This window comes from Canis lupus, chromosome 14 (genome assembly GCF_011100685.1).
Source record: "Canis lupus familiaris isolate Mischka breed German Shepherd chromosome 14, alternate assembly UU_Cfam_GSD_1.0, whole genome shotgun sequence".
Lineage (NCBI taxonomy): Eukaryota > Metazoa > Chordata > Mammalia > Carnivora > Canidae > Canis > Canis lupus.
Window position 1 is genome coordinate 53,420,563 of NC_049235.1, and position 14,058 is coordinate 53,434,620.

At 35.8% G+C, this 14,058-nt stretch overlaps 1 long non-coding RNA gene across 1 annotated transcript; it reads left to right on the top strand.

Annotated features, from left to right (window-relative positions):
* The first annotated feature begins 10,072 nt into the window (after positions 1–10,072).
* On the top strand, positions 10,073–12,999 carry LOC106559679. The gene is made up of 2 exons (XR_005369240.1): positions 10,073–10,266; positions 12,358–12,999. It is a non-coding gene; the product is annotated as an uncharacterized LOC106559679 (long non-coding RNA).
* Positions 13,000–14,058: the final 1,059 nt, after the last annotated feature.

Below are 14,058 nucleotides of genomic sequence, written 5' to 3' on the forward strand. Positions count from 1 at the left end.
TTTCAGTACAAAGTTTTCAATGAATTGTGGTTTTTTTCTGCAATAGGCTTCATTTAATAAATTTTATCCCATGTCTATATTGAAATATAGTATTAAATGGTCTCATTCATTCATTAGAATGCATTTATTCAATACATATTTATTAGGTTCAGTCCATATAGGATATACAATCTATGAGGCCACTGGAGAAACAACAGGAATTGATCCCTGCTCTAACGAGGCTTAGAATCTAGTGAAGAGAAAACTATTCAGAGAAAGACATGGAGATATTTTGCTTAATGGAATGTAAACAAAGTGCAGTGGGCGCTGGGGAGGAATAATCAAACCTGCCCCCAGGTTGGCCAGGAGAGAGTGCAATCTAGGCAACGGAGACACCACGTGCAACTGTAGGACAGTAATAGTGAAGAGGAAAAGCCTGAGCATGAAGGTAGGAAGAAGGGACAAGGCATAGAAAGGGCAAACCCCGACCAGAGGTGGAAGCAGCAGATTCAATGGATTTTTATGCTAAGGAGAAGATTTTAGATTTCACCCTGCATCTAGGCAGAGCTATAGGAGAATTTTGAACACAGTAGTGATTCTTACCCAACCTATTTGAGTTTTAATACATATAAGTCAATATCTTATGTGTGAGATCATATTTGTTTTCAGTCATAAAAGTATGTGTCCAATGAATGAATGAACAAACGAATTGCCAGATGGATGGATGGATGTTTTCCAGATCTCAAACCTGTTCCGTTACCATAGGAGAGAGTGCTAATTTCTTTGACTATGCAACTCCATTCACCACAGAATTAAAAAAAAAACAAAAAACTTAGGAATAAATTTAATCTGTACATGAAAAACCATAAGACTTTGGTAAAAGAAATTGAAGACACAAATAACTGGAAAGCTATCCTGTGTTCATGGATCAGAAGAATTAATATTGTGAAAATGTCCATAATGTAAGGAATAACAAGTGTTGGTAAGGATGTGGAGAAAAAGGAATCTTTGTGTGCTGTTGGTGGGAATGTAAATCAGTGCAACCATATGGAAAACAGTATGGAGGTTCCTCCAAAAGTTAAAAATGGAACTACCATATGACCCAGCAATTCTACTTCTGCATATCTGTCCAAAGGAAACAAAAACACTAACTTGAAAAGATACACGCACTCTCACATTCATTGCAGCATTATTTGCAAATAACCAAGATATGGAAACATCCTAAGTGTCAATGGATGATAATAGATACAGATACAGATTGGTGGTTGCCAGAGGTGAGGTAGGCAGTGGAAAAAATGGGTCAAGAGGTACAAAATTCCAGTTATAAGTCATGGGGACATAACATACAGCATGGAAGCTATAGTTAATAATATTCTATTACATATTTGAAAGTTGCTAAGAGAGTAAATTTTAAGTGTTCTCACCACAAATAATAAAATAATTATGTGAGATGATAGAAATCTTAACTAACCCTCAGTGGTGATCATTGCAACATATAAGTGTATCAAATTGATTTGCTATACACCTTAAACTAATACAATGTTATATGTCAATCATCTATCAGTGAAGCTGGGAAAAATAATTCACCTTAAAAGAATTGAATTTTACATTCTAAAGCATGAGATGATTAGCAATAATATTTCAGTTATTTACCAGATGATAAAATTCAGTTTTCAAGAAAATGTGTCCTATTTCTCTTACGCCTTAAGATACCCTTATCCCCCACCCCAACGCACACAGACACACGCACAGACACACACAGACACACCCCGATTTCTGTCCAGAGTTACTTGCTGTTCAATTTGCAAAGCAGAGACCTGCTCCTTGGCTGTGCACTGGGGTAAAGGCCTCTGCCAAGGTGACTTTGCCCTCCTGTTACTCTGACCACAGTGAGGCTTTCTCATCCATCCAATAACTTTCTGTTATAATTGCATCATCCCTTCCTTTCTTTGTGTTCAAGGCTCTGGCCGCTGATCACCATCTGTAAGGAAAAAGCTTCATTTTTCCATTATTATACACACAGCCCAGTCCCTTTCTTCTTTTTTTTTTTCCAACATATACTCTCACTCCCCCTCACCCTTTTTCTCACTCTTATTGTCTCTTCTTTTATCACAGTTCCTTTTTGCCTGACAGTGTCTCATAAAATTCACTGGGGTTAAATCCTTTGATGATTCTTCTTCAAGTGCTTCCTCTGCCCAAATTGTATGACATTTTTGTTTTAGATACGTTTTACATTTTCACTGGATTCAAAGTCTAGTGAATTTTTCACATTGCTTTTCTGGTACTCTGTATTTTTCCTGCCCATTTTAATTGCCTGATTATTGAACAAATCTTCTTCAATTAGCCCTTTCTACATCCATCTGGCATGTGCTTCAGTGGAATAAAAATGAACATTGGTAGAGATTAGGTCACTAAAAACTGCTTGCTACCGATGGCAGTGATGATGAAGTGGGAGAATTTTTCACATTCAGATTTTATGTTTTCTTGGGTTTCTTAAATTCTATTTTTCATTTGTCCAACATAAATAAAGAGTTCTCTGATATTATCAATGTTTGCATTGATTTGGCTTGTCTGAGATTTTTGATTAGTTGGTTGGTTGCCCATCCTTTATTAGTTTTTAAAACCTGGATGATAAATCCATACGACTGAATTTATTTTTTTAACATGACCTAAGACAAATTACTTAACTTCTGTGAGCCTTGGTTTTCTCATTTGGAAATGGCAAATAAGATCTAGTTCACAGATATTTGGGAAGGACTAAATCAAAGGCAGTGTACAAAGCACCAAGCTTACTGCTTGGAATATCTTAAGTGTTCAATAATTGTTAGTTTCCTTCTGTCTTCTTTTTCAATAAGGTTATTATGTTTTTTTAATATAGAACATTTAGATTCTAAGAATGTGCCTTTATCACTATCTTCAAATTACTTTCATAGGTAGCTTTATGGTTATGTTAATAATATTTATCTTTTGAAATGACTGGAATTGAGAAAAACACAGGATTTTAAAATTAATTTTGAGTCTATCAGTTTTTTTTAACACATAGCTATCAAAGGCCCAGATGTGCACCATATGAGTTGATGAAAATGTACATAGGAAGTTGTGATAAAAGCTTTTCTTTTTAGTCTATCATATCTTAAATTCAAGGTTACTCTTATACAGCTGGTATACATTAAATATAAGATTTTGAGTTATATCAAGAATGGTTGGTCTAAAAAGTATGGAAAAGTTGAACAGAGGACTGGGAACATTTCTTCCTGGGATAGAGTGAAGTTGAGATGGAATCTTTCTATTTCTAGAGCATCTCTTCAATATGGACAAGACATCACAATTAGAGGGAAAAATATTTAGAGAATTATATTTTGCCCCAAATGTAGACATTTTTTTCATCTACAGTCTGTTTTAAAACCAAACAAATGAGTAAAAATTCATCATGTTCTGGTAACATGGCATATACTTGTCACAGTGCCACTGGAAAAAGTGCATTGCTTTAAAACTACCTGAGAAGATAGAAGTCAAAAGAGACCTCAAATGATAAAGAAATGTAAATTAATAAGCTCAAGGGAAGGTATTGTGGCCAACAGTATTCGTTCCATATCTATCAGCCATTCCTTCTAATCTATTTTCTAACAGAACCCTAATTTGTCTCACTTGGCAATGGACTCAGCCCCAAGTGATGAAATGTGATTGTTTCAGGGAAGCCAATCATTAAAATTTTGCCTCTTTCTCAGCTGTTCTTGAGCTCATGGTGGCATAGTTCAGAGCAATGAGACATGAGGGGATGTCTGCTGGGGAGCTTTGGCAAAGCTTTCTTTCTTATAAAAAGGCACGAGAGAGGACATTCTGAAACTGGCCTGTCCCCCCTTTTCTTGCTTTGAATGTAAGGCCTGGAGTTTTTTTGTAAGCGTCAGGTTGCAAATGTAAAGTGAAGAATTAACACACCCATGTTGATAGAAAAAAAACAAAAACAAACTTATCTGGGTCACTTGATAACATGTTTAAATCCCTGGACCAACCCTGAAGTATGCATCTTCAGATTTCTTAAGGCATAATAATGCCCTTACGGTTTAAACCACTGTTGTTCAAATAAGCTATTGCTTAAAAGCAAACAAATTCCTGAATGACACAAGGGTTCTCTTTTTGCTTTGAGTTTTGTTATTACAGTTGTTGCTGCTGGTGGTCTTTCGTTTCGTTTTTGTTTTTAAGATTTTATTTATTCATGAGAGACACAGAGAGAGGAAAGAGAGAGAGAGACATAGGGAGAAGCAGCTCCATGCAGGGAGCCCAACGTGGGACTCGATCCCGGGACCCCAGGATCACGCCCTGGGCTGAAGGCAGGCGCTAAACCGCTGAGCCACCCGGGCTGCCCTTGTTTTGCTTTTTATACAGTGTAACATAAGCACAACTGTTTGAAGAATGAAAAATTCGGAGAGCCCTAACCTCCAAAAATTGGAAGCAACCCAAATAGTCATTGGTAAGTGAATAAGACATTGTAGTACATCTGTTCAGTAGAATACCACTTGGCAATAAAAAGGAATGAACTATTGATACATATAATGTGGATGCACATAAAATCATTATCCTAGTGAAAGAAGCCAGACCTAAAAGACATATAAGTCAATTCACATGAAGTTCTAGAACAAGAAAAATTTATCTGTAATTTGCTTAGACATCAAGAAATAAGCATAACTTCCTTAATAAGGAAAGAGAAGTGTTTTTTTTTTTTTTTTTTTTCTTGAATACCATCCAGGGACCTAAATAGATTGTTGCAGTCTGTGCCAGCAGCTCTCTCTGCTGGCTTTATTACAATCCATTATCTCCTCCTGTAATCCTTGGCTTTCTGTGTCAGTTATACACATTTTTTAAACTTTTAATTTTAAAAGAATTATATTGCTACAGGAACATTAAAAAGTAATACAGAAAGGTTCTATGTACTCTTCATCCAGTCCCCCACAATGGTTACACCTTATAGAACTATATTTTAACACTGAAACCAGGAAGCTGACACTGGTTTGTGTTACAATGTGTGTATACAGTTCTATGACATGTTGTTATGCATGTATTTGTGTATCCACCACACAAGACATAGAATGGTTCCATCACAGTGATGATCTTTCCTTTGTAGTCATACTAACTCCCTAACCCTGGAGTCATACCAACTCCAGGGTCTTAACCCCTGGAATCCATTAATCTGTTCCTTATCTCCACAGTTTGGTTATTTTGAGAATGTTATATAAGTGGAGTCCTACAGCAGGCGACCTTTGAGATTGGTTTTTTGCACTCAGCCAAATGCCCTTGATCCAAGCAAGTTGTTGTATGTATCAGTTGCTCATTCCTTTTTGTTTCATGCGATCCATGTTACAGATGTACAACAGTTTTTAATCACCAAGTCATTGATGGATATTTTGGTTGTTTCAAGTTTTAGAACATTAAAAATGAAACTTCTATGAAAATTCTTGTATAGGTTTTTGGTGGACCTAAATTTTCATTTCATTTCTGGGATAAATGCACAGTAATGAATGCAATTGCTGGTTGTATTAGTGTATATTTCATTTTTTTAAGAAACTGCCATACTCTTTTCCAGAGTGGCTGTACCATTTTACAATCCCACCAACGATGTATGAAAGTGCCAGTTTCTCCACATCCCTTTTTTTTAAAAAAGATTTTATTTATTTATTCATGAAAGACACAGAGAGAGAGAGAGAGAAAGAGAGAGGCAGAGACACAGGCAGAGGGAGAAGCAGGCTCCATGCAGGGAGCCTGATGCAGGACTCAATCCCGGGACTCCAGGAAGATCCCTGGGCCAAAGGCAGTCTCGAAACCCCTGAGCCACCCAGGCATTCCTCTCCACATCCTTGCTAGCACTTGACATTTCCTTTATTTATTTATTTTTAATTTTATCCGCTCTAATAGGTGTGAGATAACTAGAAATGTTAAACATCTTTTCATGCGCTTATTTGCCATTTGGCAAATAATGTCTTTAATGTCTCATGTCTTTTGCCTATTTTCTAATTGAACTGTTCTCTCTCTTTTTTTTTTTTATTCTTGAGTTTTGAGAGTCCTTTATATGTTCTGACACAAATCCTTTTTTCACATATGTGGCTTGCTAATATTTTTTCCTAGTCCATAGCTTGTCTCTTCAACCTTCTTAAACGGGTTCTTTCACAGAGCAAAAGTTTTTTTAAAGTTTTGATAAAGTCCAATTTACAAACTGATTTTTAGTATACGAGGCTATCAGTTTAGTATATACATGTGCTTTTGTCCAAGTAATAACCTTTCCTTTTCTGGATGCTTTTCCAATTTACTTTGTAAATAAATGAAACCATCAAAACCTAGCCTAAAAAGGACTTATCTCATAAGTAACCAAGTTACTTTAAATAAGTATTACCCAAATTAACCATGTTATCATTTACCTATTAATAAATTAAACACCTATAAGTTTATTACCTTTTTTTGAAAATTAGAAAACTACCAAAACCAGAATCAGTAATCAAAAACTGAAAATAGATTTATTTTTACTGTAGAAAATGTCATACTACACACAAGAAAAATTAAAATGTATTAATAACATACTTTCCTTATGTGGTTTGAAAAATTGCAGCATCAAGTCAACTAATGAGTACTTTTTTCAGTACACTTTTAGTAGTGATTATATGGTAATCTCAAATCTCTCTAATTGAGGTGAACTATTTTTCATGGTAAAACTATTTTTGTTTATATCATCATTATCAAAAAAACAATGAATATGTTCAACTATGTCTCTTCTTACATGCTTTTTCCAGTTTGTATTTTAGAAATGTAGGTCCCTAGTTGGCAAAATTATAGTGACACCTATTCTGTTCAATGCCTATGAATGGTAAAGACGGGATTCACCTGAAATGCTTTTAACTGAGCCTGTTCCACCAAATCTCCACACACAGCTTTCTTCTTACAAGCCTCTTAGACCTCATTTTATGCTTCATGGCTAAGGTATGTGTGGAGAAACAAATGTACCTGATTGTCTTATTTATTCACCTCAAGATCTGCTCTTGCCACGAGTGCCCTAGAAACAGGCACTGCTCACAGAATGAGCAAAGTAAGGAAACACCCCTGCAGCCCAGGATATTCTCAAGGAAGCACTTCCTGAGGTTTCGCTGGGGAAGAGAACGGGACCAGTAAGCTTGTTCTAGTAAGTGTGCATGGCACTTGTTTTCTCTTCCAGCTGAGTTAGCTCTTGACATTAGAAAAATTTTTCTGAGGCATCAAATCCATGCTGAACCTGATTATAGCAGAACTAGAGTTCTCAGGAGAATCAGCATAAAGGATGGTTGCTAAGCAAGATAACCATAAGGTCTACGTTATCCTCTATCCAAGGCCAATAATGAGGAGGCAACGCAAGAGCAAGGTCCCCTAAGGGAAGTTTGACCCAAGATTCTTCTGGAGGGACCAAGAGTTAGCTCTATTATAAACTTTTAGGAAGAAGTCAGTGTTGAGGAAGCTGACAGGTGGAAGTCTACTTTTGCCTGAAGGGCAGGGGGAGCAGGAAGGGCAATATTCCAAGAAATAAGTATAGCTAGCTTCAGTGTTGGCTACAAATTTCAGGATGTAAACTGCTCAATATGCAGTCAAGAAAAGCACTGAGGACATTTACTCTGACATGCAAGAATTTTTGGAAACAGGTTGGGCAGCCTGTCACCTCTCGACTCTATTTCCTGACTACTTTTAATGAAAAGACTCCAAGAAACACCACTTCTTACAAAAATCCATACCCAAATTCTTTAGGAAGAATCTTGGATTAGATGACCCCGAAGCCCCCATCTAACCCAAAGATTATGATTCTAAGATATTAAATATTGACAGACAAACAATGTGGACTCAATAAATATTTGCTGGAATTGAACTGAATTGAATTCAGGAAGTAAAAGGGTCTATATTTTATGACGGCAGGTTATCTAATTCCCACAGTCAAACAGCTGTATGAACTTCCTCTCCTTTGAAAGTTTTACATTTGTTCACCACATTTCCCTGCTAAAATCTGCGAGGTAGAGCTCATCTTAATACCATATTTTAGAGGTCAAATTGCCTTCAATGGTTTATTTTAGAGTGTCCTTTCTCCAATATTATTATGTCCCAACATAGAGTTTTTGTATCTCTTATCTAAAAATAAATTACCTGAACTTGATTGCATATAGGATTATGGACTAATGAACATGGATTTTTGCTTAACAGATACTCAATTTTTTTTCTAGCAAAGATACTTTATGATTTATGATCCTTAATGACCTAGTTATTTGAAAAAACCATGGAAGGTATCAATGAGTTTTCTTCAATTGGTTAAAATATCATACATTTCTTTCACCAGTTCAGACATCTTTGTCTTTGATCCTGATTCACAGAATTTAGTGAGGAGGTGGAAAAGAGGATTGTTATAGAAGATGAATCAACAACACGATGGACAAAGGATCATAGAAGTAATGAAAAGATTTTTTAACTTCAAAAAATAAGTCAGAAAATGTGAGAATCTTTGGATAGGGAAATGAAATCTTACTTTAGCAGAAATTTATCTGTCTAGTACATACGATATATTCCTATGAGAGGAACCATATTTATTTATGATCATGAACCCAGTGATAATATTCTATATAACAGTTTCTTGAAGTAAACTCAACAATGCACTTGGTGTTCAAGTTACTTGAGAATATAACCCAAAAAACTAAATAATTAACACACTGAGTATATATTCCTATGTCATGAAAACTATTTTAAATACCTATTTTATTTTATCAACTTTAAATTCACAAGGCAATCTAGATACTATAAAAATTGATTGTACATAAAATACTATCAGGATCCAGAAATGGCTTTGTATGGATTTCCATGACTTAATTTTTTTTTAAGAAATCAGCTGAGCATAAAAAGTGTTATTTTGGGTTTTTATAATATGAAGACAGAAGGCATTATTATTAACAGATTAGGAAATCCATTTGTTTTAGCATGTTTATTGTAATTCAATAAAAACACACTTATTGACTTGCTAATTTTTGCTAAACTAATTTAGAACTTGATTTGACCTCCTCTACTCAACTACTGTAACTGTGCTATAACCTAATTAGGAAAACCTCTAGAGACAATGGTTGTTTCTTATGATTAAATATAAAGTGAGAATCTAGTTTTACTTTATCAGTTCATAGTTTGTTTTTATTCATTTACCTGGAGCAAGACTGAAAAATACTTTAACAGTTTTCCTGTTATATATCATCAAAACAGAAAAGGTCTTTTACCTATATGATTTTTTGATTGGCATATATAGGAAGATGCCAGGTTAAAATACATTATGTTGTAAAAGCTTTGTCTAATCCTGGAATGTCTTTTTTCAGAAACAATGTTGTAAATGGTGTTCAGATACCCTGCTAGTTCATGAAATGTACATATTTTTATGTGATATTTATTTGTATTAACAAAATGTAGAATGTGACTCTACTGGGTAAATTTTAAAAAGTAAAGTTGAAATGTGATTTTATCTTTAAGTTATACTTGAGATAAATCCAGTTTTATTAGAGGATATTGATCGGGGGTACTAAATTTGTGGCAATTCCATAAAGCACTCTAGGGCACTGTCTTTTCAAATATAAAATGTGAAACAGTTATTTAAAATTATTTAATTTTTTCCAGTTATAACATGTTTTTATTGCAGAGGATTTGAAAATATGAAAGCAGAAAGGAAAAAATAAATCACCTGGAATTTCACTACTTACATATAACCTTTCTCATCATGTTTGTACAGTTATCTATCACTGTGTAACAAATTACCCCCCCCCCCAAAACTTAAAGGCTTTGAATTGCCAAACATATTTTAGTTCATAGTTTCTGAAGGTCAGAAATCAAGAAGTGGTTTGCCTGAGTGATTCTCAGATTCTCTCATGATGTTGGAATCAAGCTGATGACCAGGGTGCAGTCATCATAAGGAGACTCAATTGGGAAAAAAGGATTTGCTTCCAAGTTCACTCACATGGTTGTTGGCAGGCCTCAGTTCTTCCCTGGCTGTTGCCCGGAGACAGCACTTCCTCACCATGTTGGCCTCTCCACAGAGCTGCTCACAACATGGCAGCTTGCCCGAGCAAGTGATCTAAGAGACAGATCCAAAACCCTAGACAGAAGTCACACAGTCTTTTATAACCCAAGCTCAGAAGTGATATACTATCACCTGTGCCATATAGATGGCCCCTGGAACCATGTGGAAGGGGACTACATAAGTGTGTCACCATCAAGAGGTAGAGATGATTGTGGGCCTGTTTGAGGGGTATCGCAGTGGTACGTTTCTTTCTGGTCTTTTTTTTTTATACGTTTTTTATATACTATTGTTCCACCATATAACAAAAGCATTTTACATGTTATTAAAACATCCCATGATAATATTTTAGTGGTTAGACTATATTATATATTGTTGACTATAATCATTTCTAAATATGCACTATTGTAAATAATTCTATGATAAACAGCTACAGCTTTTGCATGAAGCTTTTCCATCTGCATTTCAGATAATTTCTTTTGGATTGCAATCTAGCTTAGGGACTAATTTAAAAAGCTGTAACACAAGTTGCCAAATTGCTTTCCAATTGGATCGTATCAATTTAACTCACAGAGGGGCTTAAGAGTATTTTACTGCTCCTTTATCTGGGGACTTGGAGGTTTTAGAAGCTAATAGGACTAGTTTTTAATTTTTTTTTCTATTTTCATGTTAGTTTCCCCATTTCTTGACTTTTTACATTACTAGCTCTGCTCTGAAACATAGCAACCATGATTGTGTGTGTGTGTGTGCGTGTGTGTGTGTGTGTGTGTGTGTGTTTTCTGGGAAGAGTGGGAGAAAGAGAAACAGAATTAGTGAGGAACCTTTTCCGGAGTTAAATGAAAAAGAATCAGAAAAGGGAAAAAAGGAAGGAATTTAGAGTGGAGGTAATGTAACTGAGAAAGTATGGCCTAATGCTATATTTACTGAATTGGGAATAGTGTATACAAGGGAGAAATAGCACAGAACCAGTATGCCTTAATGGGGTAGGGGAAAAAAAGGTGATTGGCATGGGAAAAAAAGATTGGAGAATGCAATATCCTATGACTGTCCCTAGGGGACCCTATGGGCCAGGGTAACTGCTTTCCTCGTCTGAGAGTCAGAGGGGCTGCTGAGAGGAAGACATGTGACTCTCTCCCTAAACTGAGAACATTTATGTTCTCTTACTTTTTTTTTTTTTTTCAGTTCCTGTCTATTATGAAGTTATTTTCCTGTGGTGAAATCAGGACAAATTAGAAGTAATTTTTTTATAAAAGCGTGTTCCTATGTAAGAGTAACATGAGATAATTCGGGGAACTGCCTCATACTTCCTCACAGTCCTTAAACCCATGATCGAACTTTTTTTTCCCCCCCACAACTTCATGCTTTTACCCAAAGATTGTAAGTTTTCTGAGGCTTCTATTTGGTAAATTTTGATTTTTGGATTAAAAGATGTATAAAGAGAGAGAGAGGTAAACCAAGATACAGACTCCTAACTATAGAGAACAAACTGATGGTTACCAGAGGGGAGGTTGGTGGTGGGGGGACTGGTGAAAGGGGATTGAGGGGATTGAGGAGTGTACACTTGCTGTGATGAGCACAGGGTGACAGATGGGAGTGTTGCATCAGTATATCGCATACCTGAAACTGATATTACACTGTATGTTAACTAACTGGAATTTAAATGGAAACTTAAAAAAAAATAAAAGATGTATTCTTAGATTCTTTTTTTTAAGCTATAGTCACAAACAAAAAAATAAACAAGAACTGTTAGCCTTAAGAAATATTTTCTCTGGTCTCATCATATCCCGGATATACTTCTATCTTATGCTGCATGAAATTCATGTTTTATTGAAGTAATCCACTTATATATCTTTTAGTTCTCACTAGAGTGTACGTTCTGGGCAGGGACCGAATCATACACATCTTTAATTCTTGGAATACCTACCACAGTGCTTAGTATATAAATATTTGTTGAGTCATTACATAATGCAGTTGGGAATTGGAATGCCAGACTGAATATACTTTTATATCTATCTGCTCAGTTCTTTCGTATGAAAAAATAATGAAAATCTTCAGTTATAACTATTTTAGCCAGATGATTGGGTACAAAATAGACGAAAAGATCTGCTGAAAATGATACACAGCTAAAAATATATCTGACAATGTTCCGAGAGAATATATTTAACATCTAAAATGCATTTGTCTGGGGCATGACATTCATTCATTCATTCCAAGGAAGATGATTAAATATCTCATATTTGCTAGACATATTTGCTATATAGGACCATAGAACTTAAGATTCAACTCCACCGGCTACAGGGAAGCTTGGCCTAATTCTAAGTGATGTGTTTCAGATGTGTTCTAGAAAGCAGTGAGGAACCGAACTGAAAAGAAGAGAAACTGAAAGTAGGGAAGGCGATGAAGAAGTTATCAAGAATGACCAAGTGAGAAGTGGTGAAGGCTTGAAGTAAGGCAACACCATGGGAACGGATGGAAGAGGACCATGGGCTATGAAAGAGGTGACAATGAATGAAACCTAATGCGTAGATTGTGAGGACACAGGAGGAGGTAGCACGTGTGACTTGGGTTTTCTTGGCTTCAGTAACCGGTTGGATGGAGGAGCTATTAACTGTTAACCAGGTGCATGAGGAGTAGCTGGCCAAGGAAAGAGAGGGCAAATTGGTACCCTTTCACAATTCATACTGTGCCATCAATAAGCAATTGATTAAACACATCCGGAGCTTAGGAGATAAATATCTGTGGGGAATTTTGGAAGTTCTCATTGTGAGGATGGTGATGTAGATGATGGCAAAGGGAGGAGAAAGAAACAGAAGGAGAATGAGAAGAAAAGAGAAGCAGAAGGGAAGGGGAAGAGGGAAGATGTCTGAACTTTTATATGATTTGTTACAATTAACCACTTCAATACGTTCTTTGGGTAAACTACTATGGCTACTGGAGCCATATGGTTATTAAATCAAAATAAAAATCTACACTGATGCAGGATCTTGATATAGTTCATTTTTGTTCATAGCTTTAAAAAAAATCAATGTTATATTTTGTCTCACAGCCTCGTGTTAGCCTTTATTTCTTGAGTGTAGTGAAGACAAGCTGCTACTGAGATTATGGGTTTCGCCCCCTAGGAGTCCCTGAAGATCATTAACCCTGAAAAACATCATAAACCGTGGTTTGTGTTAGCACCTCTTGCCATCAGTTTTTCTATAATGAACACTTGCAATCAACAGTGATGAACCTCTTTACACTATTGAAGAAATCTTGCAGACTTTAATTGACTTTCAAGAGAAACAAGTCATCAGACTTTTTTTTTCCCCTCCTGTGTATTACAGTGGACATGACATGACAGTTAACCATCTTTAATACTGTACCGACATCCAAAGGTATTGCCATCACTGAGCCGTATCAGTTTCGATGGATGTGAAGAAAATGTAAAGAGATGGAGGTGTGTGACAAAAATGCCTTTTGTGGAGTACAAAGAAGGAGGATGATTGTATGTCTAGACGTATGAAATAGTTCAATAATAATTATCAGTTTTACTAATGAGCCGCATAATCTTGCAGTCATCTCTGAATCTTTGCTTTATGATTTTTAAAATGAAGGGACTGGACGAGAGTATTTTGAAGTTCCCTTCCAGTCTCAAATTTCACTGTAACTCAGAGACATACAAACCTGAGACTAATTTAATAGTAGAAACATCATCAAGCAAAAGGTTCTCGCATCAAGCAACTCAACATATTTAAATCAATATGTAGGGAAGTAAACATCAGGGATTTGACAATTTGGCTACACTTACCCTTACAGAGATACGTCACGTCTCAAAAAACTCCAGGTCCTATTAATTTGAGCCATATGAAATTGTTATTTGTGTGGCTCAAAGTTGATCAGATATAGTTTAGTATGATTCACTTTAGTATGGTTATTTCCAGGGAATGCCTTATCAACATAAGCAAGCTGTTACATTCTTTAAATTTTTTTAATTAATTATTTTCTGGAAAATAGAAATTTGGTAATCAAGTCTCTAACATGGAGAGGGATGCCAC